Genomic DNA, 16656 nt, shown 5'->3' with positions numbered 1-16656 from the left:
AAAACATTGTTATTGTAAGTATCAGGCCATCCCATCTGGCATCACAATGAAGAAATTGTGGTTACCATTCTGTTTTTCCACAAAATGGAGTCTTTGTTCAAAAGCAATGATCAACTCACGCGATAAATAGTAGAAGCATAACTACCGCATTTCAAAAGAGGTGACGTGTGCCTAATGCAATCCTTATTCATGTTACACGACAAAAAGTTTGCCCTTAATAACCGATAATATCCACTGCATACGTAACTTTCATTTTTGTAGTCTTTCATTACTGACCAGCGATAATTTTGCCTTTGTTTTGGTGTACGTGGGCGATTACCTTTTTTATGCGCATGTAAATGGCGTTCTGCAGTAATAACTTCCATTGCCAGTAAAGTGAGAGCGTGCCCTGTGACTCGCGTCTAGCTGTCGTTTGTTGCGTTTTAAACCACTCGTGATAAATTTCAGCAAAGTAGCTCGCCTTGCCATCTTTCATACCGCTCGAGATAAATGGTGGTGTACCAGCGGTGGTATATGGAAAGTTGCGAAGGTCACTATAACGTAAAATGAACGTATGGGTGGAAATGAGATTTGTAACGCATTGTGGTGTGTCTACCTTGGGACCATGAAAGCAACCCAAATTAATATATTCAGAAAGTGCGTGTCTAACATAACCAGGGATTGGTGAGAACAGCACACTGCAGTTTCCTTTTTTTTTTTTCTTGTCTGTGTGCGTGCTTCTTGGCATGTTTACATTTCTCTGCGAGGCATCGATTACTCGCAGAGCGTATTATTCTGCCACCCCGAATTTCCCTCTAGGCAGTTGAACGACAGCGGAGTGTTATTAACATATTATAGACTCGCGTAAATGGCTTTCGTCGCCATTATTGAAGATAAGCATCAGCGTATGTGTATCGTCTGGTGCAGTCGGTTTATTTTGCCTGTGCAGCAATCAGCCTCAAACGTTAATGAGAAATGCAACGAGTCAGACTTCCTAATGGCACTGCTTGTTACCTCGCACTGGCTGAACACTTTTGCGTGACCCCAGAAACTAACGACGCCGCTTCGTACTTACTGCCTTGGCGCAACAGCGAATATGTTTGTTTCTTGAGGGTGTTCTCTCTTTTTAAAATTTTTTTCCTTGTGCTGCCATCACGTTTTCATCAGTGTGTTTGTTAACGCATTTGCTTGTTTATTTGTGTGCAGAACAAATAGCACATTAGAATGTCAGTTTGTCCTCTATATCGTGCCTCGTAAGATTATGATGCGGCTAAGCAAGTTGCAACAGGAACGTTACCAACTCTGACTACACGTCAAGATGCCAATATACAGGATATGTAGATCATTCTTAGTTGCTGTGAAATCACTTGATATGTACTAACTGCTCATACGTAGGCGTTCTAGAGTGAGTGAGTGAGTGAGTGACATGTTATAGTGTTATAGTGATAGTTATATTACGATATATAATTCAGATTTTGAGGAATAGTAGTAGTTACGAAACGTGGTATTCTGCTGACGCCTGCTAGTTCCACGAAATCGCATTATTTTAGCACTGAGACATTTACGTGCATTGCGTCATGTAAGAAAATACAGTGATTTCGATGTTTCAAGACGCAGTAGTGCGCATGAGAACCTCGTAAGCACTCCTGGCGCAACGCAGTCCTGATAGGTCTTCAAATAGGGCACTCAATCGCTGCACTTCAAATATGAAAAAATAAAATAAAAAAAAACAACAATAACGCTTGCTGCTGAAAGGACCTCTTTGAATCTACTGTATGGCTTGCTAGCCTTATTATCCGCACGAAAGAGTCGCTTTTGAAGAATCCAAGTACACTCAAGGCGAATGCTTTCACTTGTGCCTAACACCATATCGTAAAGGCAGAATCTAATAAGTTCAATGTTTTGTGGGAGGGCCGTTGAGAAAGACACAATATTTTAGTTTTTGCATCCCTTACCACCAAATAAGATGGCGAAGGTGGCGAAACTAAAGAATGGTGTCTTTGCGTTCAACTAGATCGAAGGGCTTAATACAGAATATGGGCTGTGCTCAAAAAATACTTCCGGCCACCGGAAGAAATCCCCTGCAATACACCAAGCACACCGCTCCCAACAATGTGGGACAAGTGGAGGTTGATGGGCATGAGAAGCTGCAGCTGTAACGACTGCTCCGGGGCAACGGTTTCGAAATGATTTACAACTGTTTGAGAAAGGAAAAGTTCGTTTGCGCGCCGGGTGGAAAGCAGCAAGCGTTCCAACGAGAGAATACACGGCGCTGAAACCAGAAAATAGTAAAGCATGCGGATGAACCTTTAGCAGTTTTCCTTCGCTAGGAATAACCGGCACACATTAAGATAGAATGGAAAGGTTTAAGTATTTCGTTACTTGTATAGCCCAACAATTAACAGCTGAAGTGGCCGCCATGGCATTCGCGAAAACATCAGTTTAATAACATAGCCGTCCTAAAAACGGCCTCAGCCTTTTGTGATCGCTCCGTATGTTTTCCTGCTCTTTTATTTTTATTTTATGATTTTTTCTCTATATTTATTCCGCCCCCTTCCCCACATATTCCAATGTACAATCCTTTCAGATATATGCATGGTTCATTCATTAATTCATTTCTAAGTCGTTTATATTGAAGGAAATCAATACTAAAATATGACGCGCATCGAAACAAAGGTGTGTTTACAGTTTTGCCGCAGATTATAGCCGCAGTATCTAATGAGGTCGTATACACAATCTAATTCTGATTCATTTCGCAACAATAACTGTCGTGTACACTGCGACAGACAAAATTGCCCGCGATGCTATCTCAGACGTGAGGTTGACCGTTAACTGGTGCCTATTACTAGGCATGCAGCTTCGCGCAAAGGTCTGTTTGCCGCGAGCGACAAACACACCTGTTCTGGACAGAATCAATTGGGCCCGACGGGCTCGCCGAGCTCACAGAGCAAGAACGGAAATGCGACCTGACATCTAGGTCAACAGAGCGACTGCTTCAACAAAAACACGTGGGATGACTTTCACTCGGGCATGGATATTCTGCGCAATGCAAGGCAGGGCGGTTACTGTACGTACGTCTTGATTGGTAATACTACTGGCATGCGAGTTTCTTAGCGGCGCATTTTTTTTTTTCTGGAAGAATGATCGAAACTAAAAGAGTACATACCAATAAGGAAACGCTTTTACCCGAGAAACGTCTTGAGAATGGGGGGCCCAGATGAATGTCTACAAACGTATACGGCGGGTCAAGCAGATCAGATTACTTTAAGAAACAAGAAAGAACATCTTGCACTCGAAGTATCAAACCGTTGCAATTGCTGAAACAGCTTTTGCCACAGTCATGAGCATGTTACACATACGCGACTTCAGCTCGGGGTTTTCTTGGATCATGGTATTCTCTGGTATCTCAAAAGCGTCCCACTATAGCGCACAGCATTCGGGCTGGACAGAAACCTCACTGAGAGACTGTAAATAACCTTTTTGTGTGCGTGTGCGTACGTGCGTGTGTGTGTGGATGTATGTATGTATGTATGTATGTATGTGCGTATGTATGTATGTATGTATGTATGTATGTATGTATGTATGTATGTATGTATGTATGGTATGTATGTATGTATGTATGTATGTATGTATGTATGTATGTATGTATGTATGTATGTATGTATGTATGTATGTATGTATGTATGTATGTATGTATGTATGTATGTATGTATGTATGTATGTATGTATGTATGTATGTATGTATGTATGTATGTATGTATGTATGTATGTATGTATGTATGTATGTATGTATGTATGTATGTATGTATGTATGTATGTATGTATGTATGTATGTATGTATGTATGTATGTATGTATGTATGTATGTATGTATGTATGTACTCGTGCGTGTGTGCGTGCGTGTGTGCGTCCCACTGCCAGAAAAACATGCCAGGCCTGTCACTCGCCAACCTCTCCAGATATCATTTAACTCTCTCTCTCTCTCTCAGTGACCTACAGCAATTTATAGCCACCTTTCAACAAACGCAACTGCAAGTTGTAATTGCAGCAAAATGACAGCTGCATCAGTTGCCACATCGCAATTTGGGAATAATTTCGAAAATGGCGGCAATCTTAAGCCGCCGCTTGGGGCTGGGGACGCGTTCAATTGTCAGTAGCTTTCATGTGATAGCAATATTTCTCTTACATCGATAGCAGTTACGGGCTCACTCCCATGGTTGTTTTGATGTCCGCCGGTGTCATCGATGGAATCACAAAATCCTTTGCAAATGTGCCTTTCCAGACTGTGCTAACCTAATTGATTAAATTGGCGGGCTTCACTCGCCAAAAGCACGATCTAATTATGAGGCGTAATAACTAATTAATTGGTGTGTTATATTTGCCAGAACCACGATCTGGTTATGAGGAATGCCGTACCGGGCGACTCCGGAGCAATTTTGACCACGTGCTTCTTTTTCAATGTGCACCTAATTCCAATTACATGAGCTTTTCTTTCTTGTTTTTTTTTTTCTTTTTTGCATTTCGCCTCCATCAAAATGCGACCGCAGCGGCCGTGATGGAACCCGCCACCACGAGCTTAAAAGCGCAACGCCGTAGACACTAAAATACAGCAGGGGTAGTATAGAATGTGCATGCTGAGAATAATGAATGATTCTCAGTATCTACAAAGAATCTAATGGTAATTATCATAATTTATGCATGCATTCACCTTCGACAGCCTTGTGTACCAGACAAAACTCTGCAGCTCTGTACCCCTTTCCCCGAACGCAGTACTTCGTAAGCTAGAACTGTTCATCAGCATAAGGACCAAATGACAATGTTATCGAGCACACTATTAGGATCTTAGGAGCTGTGCGCAGAACAAATCAATCTTAACAACAAAAAAAATTCTGAATTCGGCAGTTTAATTTTAGACAGCGTTTTCTTCCTAAACGAACCACGTGGTCGTTGCTTGTTGCGCCGGTCGCCGTGGTGTATAGTGTTCTAGGAAGAGACAGAATCGATTCGAACTCGATGGCTACGATTTTATCTAAGAAGATGGCTTTGTGTGTATCGATACTTATTGCCGTACTTACGCTACGTATGTGCCACATGGCTGATGGGTGTGCTTTGCTGCACTAGAGTATTTTTATAGCGCTAACGTTCGTATAGTGCGGGAAAAGAAGGAAGCTGCAAGTATCAGTATGACAAAGCCATCGTAAAAAAAAAAAACTTTTCACACGGTCGTCGCGACAACAAACATTCCTGTGAGTAAATAGACGCTGTGTTGGCGAAGTCGCTGTGTCCCGGCCGTCCGCTAGGGGACCGGGTACGAGGAGCACCGCTCGACTGCTGCCGAGACCAGAGTGGATAGCGAGGATTGAAGTTTCCACCCGACCTCCACGTTCCTCGTGTACGCATCCCCAGGGAAACATCACTGGTTACGGTCGAACTTTGGTGTGGACTTACAAACAGCGCAAAACAAGCGCAAAAAAAAGAAGATAAATGCTTCTTACGGCAAGAACTGTTAGTGTTTCTCTCTTTTGTAAGACGCGCGGAGCTTTTGAAGTAAACAGAAAAAAAGCTTCCACTGAGCTAGAAAATGCAAGAGGTGTGCCAGCTCTGGATTTAGCTGCAAAGTGGCATCATGAGACACAAAAATATGCTTTGTTATTAAGGCTATTAAGCAGGGCTAAAGCTTTCGAAATTATTCGGCCACTTTAACAACATCTTAAAAAATGCTGTTTATTATGCGATATAGGTGATCGCAAAAAAAAATCGAAATAGGAGGACGTAAACACAGCTTATCTGATTAAGGCCAACTTACAAGCATACCGCCGAAGTTTAGCCGGGCACCAAATAGCAACATTGAATCACAGAGGCGCACAGCACGTTGGCCTGGTATACGTTGGCCAAACCTGCTCAGCACGCAAGTTCAGAAAGTTGATAACTGTATCAACGACATATTAATATACTATTTGTATAACCTTTTTATACATGCTGATTTGAGCAAACACTATCCCAGTGTGGAGATGATTCCAACACATGATGCTCCCCGTGTGCGCCTCTGCCCTCATAGTCAGTCTTCAAGCAACTGTGAACGAAAGCACGTGGTGCTAACTGCTGCAACGGCTACATACGATGACTAACGTGTACAATAGAGGTGCAAGGGTTCAGAAAATAGAATTTTCTGTCAAAATAAGAAAGCTCGGCTATCCGCCTACAATCTTTTTTTTTTTCTTTCTGAAGTGAGGCACGCGTAAGTGCAATGATTTCGGGCGGCAATATTTTGCCGCTAGGTTCAAGCCAGTTTTGATGCACATTCGATTCAGCCTTTCTAGATTGAGACACGCGCCGTGACGTGCTTCAAACGGCGTTTTCAGTTGTTGTTTTTTTTTCTAAAAATTACCTTTATCTAACGCTTTATTTCTTTTTTCGTTTTGTATCGAATACGTTGCCATATAAACGTTTACTACAACCAGCACAAGAAGACTTGATAGTTTGGATCTTGCGTTTCAGTTGACGGCCTTTTCCCTCGCACCTTCTCCAATCTTCATGCTCGGTTAGCGTCCAATGCAGAACGTTTTCTGCTTCATGGAGCAAGCCAAAGGAGAGGCCATTGTGCACTGAAGTTTGCGCTGCTGTCGCGAACGTTTATTTCGTTCGATCGTAATTGACTTGCGACGCTCTCACTCAAAATAAAAAAAAAATGAAGCGTTGCAGGCTGCTAGACGCGCCTTACTCGATGGACAACAGGGCGCTGCGCTCTCGATGCTGAGTCCCCTCCCGGTCGAGTGCGTTATTGACTCAGATGCATCCAGTGTCAGGCATGCGCATCCTAGAGCCGCTGGCTGCTTGCGCCAGTGCTGAGGCTATTAGAGGATTGCCATGGCACAATTAATCACCTACATGCAAAACACGAAAAGTTCCTCCATCATTCATTAACTCTGCATGCATAGAGCTGACTTCTGCCGGGAAAGGCAAATATTTGAGCGTGTGACTCGCGGAACTCGCTCAAACTACGGTTCCTCTAAACCATCTGCTCACTTGCTTCCGTCTTTTTTAGGTAAACTCTTAAAGTATTCTTCGGAACGTGGGATTCATTGGGTTGTTCTCAATAATTATTTAAGGAACTCACTTGGTGAACGAAGGTGACGAAACGCGTAGTCAGAACCTTTTTCAAAAGCAAATCAACATAAGCATACCAAAACATAATAATATGTTGGTTAAGTGACGTGAAAAGTTGCAAATCCCAGTTTGTTCTTGCGTTGGTTATTTCAACTTACATCAGTTTCAACGTGAAATAACTTACGAACTTCTGATTTATAGATAGATGCACTTATTTAAGAAGACGACGATACTTGTTCACGAAGCAACTAATGGAGTTACTGAGCTGTTCAATGCCACTGGTGTAAGCCCATCTTATTTCGAAGACTTATCATCACCTCATCATATCTTCACATCAGAAGGCCGGGCAAGCATTGCGGTGCTTTTCCCGATATGCGCCAGCCTGTGTGAACGCTGTGTGAACGCGTTCTTTCTCTCTTTCTTGATGTTTTCTCTCGCTTTACTCTGCTTCAAACGAATTTGCCCCCACCCCAGTGCAGGGTAGCAAACCGGAAACTCTCATCTGTTCAACCTTCGTGCCTTTCATTTCTATATATCTCTCAGTCACTCTAGAACGAAGATCTTGATGTCATGAAAGACTACTCAATAATCCCAAAACTGCATTGCGAGTAAGCTTTTAGCTGTGTCGGCATTACTCCTGTGTACTGTTATGCCCCAAATCGGTCGTGCGCATTCCTTAGCTGCTTCCCACAAGGGAGCCGCTTCATCAGCACCCGCCCAGACGGCGACGGGGCCCGACATCAGACAGTGACGATCAAACAAAGGAGCTCGCTTCGGGGCGAAAACAACCACCGCCCTCCATGGAAGCGGTAACTACCGAGAAGGCCACTCTCCTAACCCTGACAAGCTGACTATCACGGAGATACCACTAATTGGTGCAAGGGGCCACCTTCGAGGACTTACTTCCATGGGAACCACGTAGACTTTCGGTTCCCAAATTTCTACGTGCATGCCTCGCATGCGGGGGCGATCGCGCAACATTGGAGGCGGAATCCAGCAGAACGTTGCAAAGTCATGGGTGGCATTTTGCGAACAATTCGACGATTCTGATTGGCCAAGAGACAGTCATCAGATTCCACAGTCTAGTCACCTAGGGAAGACGACTGCTTTAAAAGCGGACACGTTTGATGCAGTGAGGTGTCCTGACTTTTCCTGATGTGTAATAAACCCTTTTCTTTCGCTCCTACTGCCGAACGTACTCATCCCTCTGCCTTGAAGATTCCCGGCCTAAACGCTACCCGAGTTGCAACACACTATACACCCAAACTGTAGCTTTGTGTGGTGCTACTGTCCCACAACTACTACTACTACTGCGACTACTCCTGTGCGGTACTACTGTCATTGTTGCCTGTGTAACAGAGCTCGGATTACTGCGAAATCTCTGGACGAAGAATAACGAACAAATGACATGCAATGCAGCATCACATTGAAAATAATCGAAATGAGTCCTTTGTGAGTTTGTTTTGCTTGTTGGCATGGAGGCTTGCTTGTTTACTTGCGTTTTTGTTTGTTTGCTTGTTTGTCATACTTTGAGGGCCTATCAATTTTGTACGTTATATATTTGGAATACCTGAAGACCTTTCACGCCGTGCAAAAAAAAAAAAAAGAGGGGGGGGGGGGGGGTATTAGAGAACTGATGTAAAGTCTTTTTTTTTTAACGTGATTGTGCTTAAGATGTTTCTTTTTAGCAATTCCGTAAATATATTTGCTCTGTGTGTAGCATAAACGAATCTTCGGCCGTCTCAAAAAAGTGGAAAGTACTTTTATTGCAGCGATCGCAGTTGAATCGCATCGATCTTGGAGAACGTTTCGCAAGTCAGCATAGTGACTCGAGCTTCGTGCCTATGTGGCGTTCGTCATCACCATCGTCAACTTAAGCCGGCACATATTTCAAATATCGCATGTGGTTGACAGGCGAGTGTTGGGATTACTTTCTTAAGAGCGCAATAAACACAATATTCTCCCGTGCCATCGCGTTTGGGCTATTACCCACCTACATCAAAATCTATAGCCTATGAACCTCACGCTACTCAAGTGTACAAGCCGAAATCACAAACCATGGCTGTTACATAAACGTTTTCTATTCCAATTCTGCAATCAGCCCTCCACTGTTGGTCAAAAATTGTTCGGAGCCACCCCCACTCCACCAGTCCGTCACGCGACGTCACGAAAACCGCGAGAACTCCATATCTGATATGGCGTGTATACACTGATTATGCACGATTAGAGCGCACAAAAGAAAAATAATTGTTCCTAATGAGACGTATTTTTGCCATTAGCCTTCTGCCATTGGTCAAAGGTTTTAGGGTTGCGCCCACTTCGCCAGTCTATCACGCGACGTCACAAAAGCGCAAAAACTCCCCGCGTTAAAGTGACGTGTACGCGTAAAGATGTATTATTATGCCGAACAAAACTGAATGTTTTTCTGAATAGCCGGAGAGCACACCATTCCGAAAGGAAAAGAAGATGGCTGCCCACCATCGCTATGGCACTAGCTACTTGGAGCTACCGGTGAAGAAGAACAAAACTTTAGTTGCACAAGAGACTTGGTTGCCCCTAAAACGGGGCAACGCCGTGTGGTTGGGCCCCTATTTCAAGGCACCGCTGGCCCTCGCCGTCCTTTCTGCCTTCCGGACCAGCCTGAGCTGGTCCCCTAAGGCAGAGCTGGATAGCAATACCTCCCACCTTAGTGTGTGACTTGAAGTGCCTCATTGTAGGTGCAGCTACATACAAAACAAAGTGTTCGGCGCACAACGGTCCACGCCTGTTCGTAATGCGCCTTCTCGGCGAGTTTGACGGCGCCGATGGTCCTGAGACAGACGAAGAGCGATGCGCCGTCCTCCTGGCCGCAGCCGACGGCGCGTCCCAATTGGCGGGCGTTCGTGTTATTCTCTTCTTGCTCTTCGGTGTGAGCCGCGCATTCCCAAATGATGTAGTAGAGTGTCCGTGTGCTCCCCCACCACGAGCATATGTCTTTGTATGCTGTTGGGTAGTGTATGTGTAATCTATGGAGGTTTGTATATGTGTTCGTTTGGAGCCTACGTACCGGGGAGCTTGGATATGTTTGCGTATAGTAAAAATTTTTGCGTCGCAGTGTAGCGGTATCGAGCCCTTTTGGCACGTATAATACCTCGCTCTGCCAACTCTTCTTCGCTGAGGATCTGTTTTAGCGGTATTTTTAACCTTCCGTTGCACGCCGCCGTGATTTTCGTCCAGCCACCGCAAGCTACGCAAGGTGAATCGGACCAATCGCCGACGCCAGCACCACCCTCCTCATTCAGTTATCTCCTTTCACTGCGCTGGCTTGGCCCTATCGAAACTCACTCCACTTCAGCGTGCTCATCTCCTCTTGTCAGCAAGTTATATGAGACAAACCGCTAAATGTAGGCAATGCCACGGGCTTTGAAAGCAAACAAAAGTGGCATCTATGAACGAGGAGTGCGCTTGATGGGACTTTTCAAACAACGCTGTGAGGTACCGCTTGTGTCGGTTGTTATGTAAGTTTGACGTCAGGAAATTGTAATAAAAACAGATTGGAATAGTCTTACGTTATAGGACCCCCAGTATATAAAAAAGCAGAAATAGGAGTCCTCATGTTCGCCTAAATTACCTCTGTTTCGGTGGCACTTGTGACCCTTCTTTTCGGTGGTGATCTGTAATTTCTGTCTCTATATTTCTACGACGTGGCCGATCACTGCTCAAATCTACGACAGTTTATCGAACCAAAGGCTGTCTGTTGCCGCTCCGGCGACTAGGCAGTCAGAAGCTCTAAGCCTGTTACGTGTCACCTAAAGCTCAGACTGCAGCGATAGATCTGACGTGCGGATCGACGGATTATGGGAACAGCCTGAGAAGGTCAAATAGCTTATACCTCTTAATCTTTTTGCTTGGCTCTAGTTATACTTGCTAATGGCAGGCATTGGGATGTTTATTAGCGCTAATTCACAAGAGGCAGTTTACTGAAGACAATGTTTCTGAGGGCCATTTACTACATTTTTTTTTCTGATTCGTCATCACAACTCTTATACGGGGGAACTTGTTTGCCAGAAATAAGTCAACTGCACTCAAGTTCTTACTGGGCTCTTGGTCGGACTTTAAATGATCGAAAAAAGCCATCTGCAGACTCCTTGAAGTTTCGAGCAACAACGGGTTTAAATTCTTAAAGAACAATGCCCTGCGAAGTATAATTTGTATATATTTGCGTCTTATTGGTTTGTCTTCACCTTCATCCCTCGTTGCCCTGTATTTTTTTATCTGCTTTCCTGTGAACACAGTAGCAGCGTAGGGGCGTTCATCCCGGATGGATCTTGTTGCCTTTCCTCAAAAAGTTCTTCTCTTCCTTTCTCCAACCGACCACCTGACGCTCGAGCATCACGGCCCCTTGCATGCATTTTCACTTCATCGATGCTCCCACGTGCTAGAATAACAGAAAATCAACGGCGAAAACCTTACACACGACAACTGTACGAATATTAAAACAGCCCTTCAGGGAGCACGGCGCTGAACGCACGTTTGCTCTCCGACGTGCGTTCGCTCCCCGTGAAAGCGCGCGACCCTCGCGCCCTTTCACTCGCACATACAGCGTCCGGAGCGCGGCGACGATTTCATCGCCGTTGACGTCATGAGGAACCTCACGGCGACGGCGACGGCGCCGACGACGCCGACGGCAGAAATCCGCTTTAGAGTGTCCATATAATTGCTATCGCAATAAAAGAAAAGCCCTTTTGCTAACGTTCTCGTACGTTACCTTTACCAGTAGCAGAGTCTACGAAGGGTTAGCTTTTAACTATCACACTTTTTTTTGCAAGGTGTTTGCTTTCATCTATGCAAGGCTGTTTCAGTGGAATATACAATGGATTTCCGATCAGCTGTTCATGTTTGTCACCTTACCGCCATTGCTCGCAAAGACGTTGACGATGCAATGGCCGCAAGAAAAAAAAAACATTGTGCTTAGCCTAGAGGAAGACGAAGCAATATTCAAGCCACATGTTACAAGCCACATGTTGTGTTAAAAACCCGAAAAGTGAACTTCGAACGCCTGTGAATGTTTTAAAAAATCATTCTTCATTCTTCGCATCAGAAATTCGCATAAGTGGTTCGATGGGCTGCTTGCGCATCTATGGCCATCCACTTCGCACCATTTGGCCACGTCACCGGGTAACACATTTCGTTGTAGTGGTTGTATTTTCTTTTGCTACACCACGAAACACCGCCAATTCACCGATAGACGAGCCACGTACAGCCCGGATAGCACATTTTCCATTCGAAGCGATGTTTCCTTTTATAGGCGGATTCACTTTCTTGAATGTATATGTATGTTTCTAGGCAGCCAGACAGGTGCGTTCAGTAAGTTGGCAAGCTTTCTTTCGATGAAAAGCTACAAAACATAAATGGTATGCCGGAAGAAATGCGTCTGGGAGGAGTGACAAGCGGCAGTTTAAATGTTTTTTTTCTCTCTCTCTCTCTGTTTCCTACACGGAGGAACATGCGCCTCCAATCTTTTCTCAAATCTAAGCGCGCTTTACGCATTGCACCAGTTGTCCTTATAGCATTGTTTTAGCTCGTGGTTCTGAAATGATGGTATAAAAGGATCGGCAGTAAAAGAGAACACATAAGCAATGTAAAAGAGTAAAAAAACGTCCAATATGCTGATAACTGTGACAGCACAGCGCTATAAAAAAAGAAAGAAAAACATTTTCATTGATACGTAGACTTTGCATAGCTCGCTCTTTTTTTAGCTGTATTATGTCAATGCATTTAATCCCGGTCAGGCGTCATTTGTTCTGAAATATAAAACAGCTGAATCTATCACGGCTTTCTTTGTGTTTCTTAAAAGTTTATTCTGCTTTATACTGAATTGCACCTCTTCAGCAATATTCCCTTCGTTCATAGGAGACAAACGGCCAAAGAAGCGGCCTCAAGGAGCAAGACACGCTCAGAAGCCGCTCACAAGCACTGCTCACCAGCCGCATCACATACGACATGCCGTACCTGGCTTTAAAGAACGCAGAGATCGAAAAGATCAACATCATGATAAGGAAGGCAATCAAAGTCGCCCTCAGACTCCCCCCCCCCCCCCCCCCCCCATGGCTTCTACTACACGTCTCCTTAAGATGGGCGTCTACAACACGTGGCAAGAGCTCGCTGAAGCGCAAAAAGAACAGCCAACTGGAACGACTCAAGCTTACACCCACCTGGAGAACAGTACTCCGACACCTGAACTACAGTGAGACGTACGTCGCAGACACTGACAAAAAAGAACGAATCCCATCGGACGTTCGAGAGTCCCTCTGCATTGCACCCATCCCGCGCAACATGCATCCCGTATACCACAAGAGTAGAAGGCAAGCTAGAGCCAACGCCATCAAACGAAGATTCAAGCAAGACCGAGACGCCCGCTACACCAACGCGCCCAAGTATCCGCATCGTATCGCATACGCTCTCAGCGTCGTAGACTCCCGAGGCCGCGAGTTAGCATCGGCAACCGTCAAGGCACGCAACCCGGAAACGGCGGAAGAAGCAGCAATCGCTCTCGCCACCACCACATGCACAGACGCAGCAGTCATTTTCACCGACTCTCAGGCCGCCTGTAGAAATTTCTCGAGGGTCCGCATCTCGGCTGATGTACTCAAGGTACTACAACGACGTAGCACTCCGCTCCCGTACACCTGCGTAAGGTGGGTACCCGGACACGAGGGACAAGAGGGGAACAAAGCGGCCCACACCGCTGCCCGCGAGCACGTCAGCCGGGCTCCCCTCGCCCCACACGCCCTCCGACCTGCGGCAGAAGAGGTGGAAGCCATACCCAACAACTATTCGGCGATATTGCAACACTACAGGCTCGAGCGCCGCGTGTACCCTCCACCGCACCCAAACCTCGGCAAAGAAGAAAGCGTGTTCCTCAGACGCCTACAAAGTGATACCTACACTCACGGCACTATAATGCACCGCCTCTACCCGACGCTCCACAGCTACCTCTGCCCACTCTGCAACGTTCCCGACACCCTGGCACACTTGCTCTTGGAATGCCCGTGGCATGAAGACAGCGAAACGCAGCCGGAAATGGACGCTAACCGAGCACCAGAAACAAACGAAGACCACCTATTCGAAATGTGGGAGGCCAAGCTCACCCTCGGGCACCTGGAAGACCAACGACAACTCGTCGCCAGGGCCACGAGGGCAGCCGAAGCCAGAGGGTTCCTGGACTAAGGAACCTTCCACCTAGGGGTGATACCGGGCCTCGCTCGGGACACTGTTTCAAGAATAAACGTTTCTCTCTCTCTCTCTCTCTCTCATAGGAGACACAAGTTTCGCCACAGCGAATAGTAACATAATGATCCCTCTAATAAAATATATTTTGGCATGAATAAAATATCTAGTATTATCTCATCACGGTAGCAAATATAGAAACTTCATTAGCTATTCCGGCAGAGTTGGTGGCCTGATTGCGCTTAATGTGCTCATATAGTGACGCCATATAAGAAGAGAATCTCGGTTCGGGAATATACCGCCACAATCCACCGGCCAACTCTGCCGGTGGATCATTGCAAAGAAAATCACTGCAAAAAGAATAAGCAGGTTTCATTACCAGAATTCGCTTTGCCGTATTTAATCTTTCTCCCGTTCTGTGGCAATCATTCTTCCATATTTAATTAAATATCACTTGCTCTGACGTGGTGCGGCAGACAACAGTATGGTATGAACAGGACGCTTCCAGAAACATTCAGAAAAACAGAATAATAGAAACATTCTCATTCGCTGCGACACTGCACAACGGCTGACTGCGACGCTTGGCGCTGCATACCAAGCTGTTATGTTTCCAGAGGACCTAGAAACTACAACGAAAGTGCGCAGTGTGCAACCCTCCAGAGTAATTCGCTTAAGTGCTTTGCCGAATGTAAGTATGTACACCAGCGCGAAAGTGTCCGTATATTGCGCACTAGTCTTTAGCAGACGCCCTACTCGTGAAAATATCCGGTAGAACAGATATTAGTCACGACCTTGCCTATTCATCCGTTGCATTTCGCTGTTTCTTTCCAGCCGCTCTTTCCATTTCGGCGTCGCACACGGTGTTCCGGTCCGCAGGTTTCGCTAGACTGCGTGCCATAAATAATGCAGCACTGTCGCGCTCACTTCGGGGCCACCGGGCTTACCAGTAAATCTTACGCCTGTACGAACCTGTCTTGCTGCGTTGCTTCTCTCTATTCCCCTCTTCATTTCTTTCCTTCTCACTGTTTATTGTTATCGGTGTCGTGCTTGCCACTCTTCGCCGCGTGCAGTATAGAGCTATGAGCAGGCCTATATGCGTATGTGAAAATGGCGAGGGGAAGTTGGAAAGAAAGGGTGAGGGTTGGCGTGAACACGTACGCCTAATGGTACTTCTTCGGGCGTGTGCTTGATACGAAGCACTGCGCACATCGCTTCAGAAACTGCGGTTTGTTTGTGTGCGTCTTCTTTTTTTCTTGGTGTGAGATGAGAGTTTGGTGGGGGGGGGGGGGGGGGGGGTTCGGGGGGTTATTGCGTGACAACAGGCCCCGTTTTCGCCAGCGTGTCACTCGGGCCGCCAGGTGTGGGCTATTGCTTATCGTCTTCCTTTTCCTCTGCATCTTTATCGGAGATGCAGAGGAAATCTACGCTTCGATGAAAGGCTCTGGGTGTGATGTGCTCCTCGTTGTTTTCCTTTTGCGGTTGCGTTCCGCGCCGAGTAGGTTTCTCTTGCCAAGCGCATTTTGGCCATAATTGCTAGAGTAAGGGCCTTTCAATATTGCGTGACATACGTTGCCTTTAATTGAAGAAGTAAGGTTAAAGCAACCTCTCCGAAGAGCACTGGTCTACTTTTACATCGGTGGACGCATCTATCTGACGGTTGCCTTGTCACCAGTGGCCTCTTTGATTCACGCATGAAATATTAAGAAGCTCGATTTCGCGAAGACGTATTCGAACTTCTACTTGACGCGTCAGTCAACTTCTTAAGGGCGCTTTAACCTAATTTAGCCTTGTTACTACAACATGATTTTCTTTGACAGACCTTGGAAATAGCACTTATATTGTTTTTATGCTGCTTGACGCGATGACAGCGAAGAAGTAAATAAATAACTTAAATAATGCGTTTACTTTAGTAGAAAGAATATCTTTAATTAAGGAGGACCTCAACGTCGACGTGGGCATGGGAGAAAATGCAGCAGGGATTCCAAACCGGCCTCCCCACTTAAACGAGACGTTTGGTGGCTACGTACGAGCTCCTACGTTCGACGTTTAGCCAGTAAGTGTTTGCTCTAAAACGTAAGCTTCAGAACATGCATTCAGGTCGATGCGTAAAATTTCTTGATCATTAAAGAATTATGCGAAATTACCTGCCTATTCACGAGTGTTTCTAAGAAACTCCGTCACCGCTGACTGAAATGAGGAGCTGTAACGATTGTTATGTAATAAACTGCATAGTAAGCAGTCATCTTATAACACGCCTAATTTCTTATCATAAGGAAATCTGCAACCATTTTATGCTTACTATTCCTACCTAGTTAGCCAAGTGGTCGAATGCTTTCTCAAAGAGGCAAGTTTGTCTCCTGAA

The sequence above is a fragment of the Dermacentor silvarum genome, chromosome 2 (assembly GCF_013339745.2).
Source record: "Dermacentor silvarum isolate Dsil-2018 chromosome 2, BIME_Dsil_1.4, whole genome shotgun sequence".
NCBI classification, from domain to species: Eukaryota; Metazoa; Arthropoda; class Arachnida; order Ixodida; family Ixodidae; genus Dermacentor; species Dermacentor silvarum.
This window is presented reverse-complemented; position numbering follows the sequence as displayed.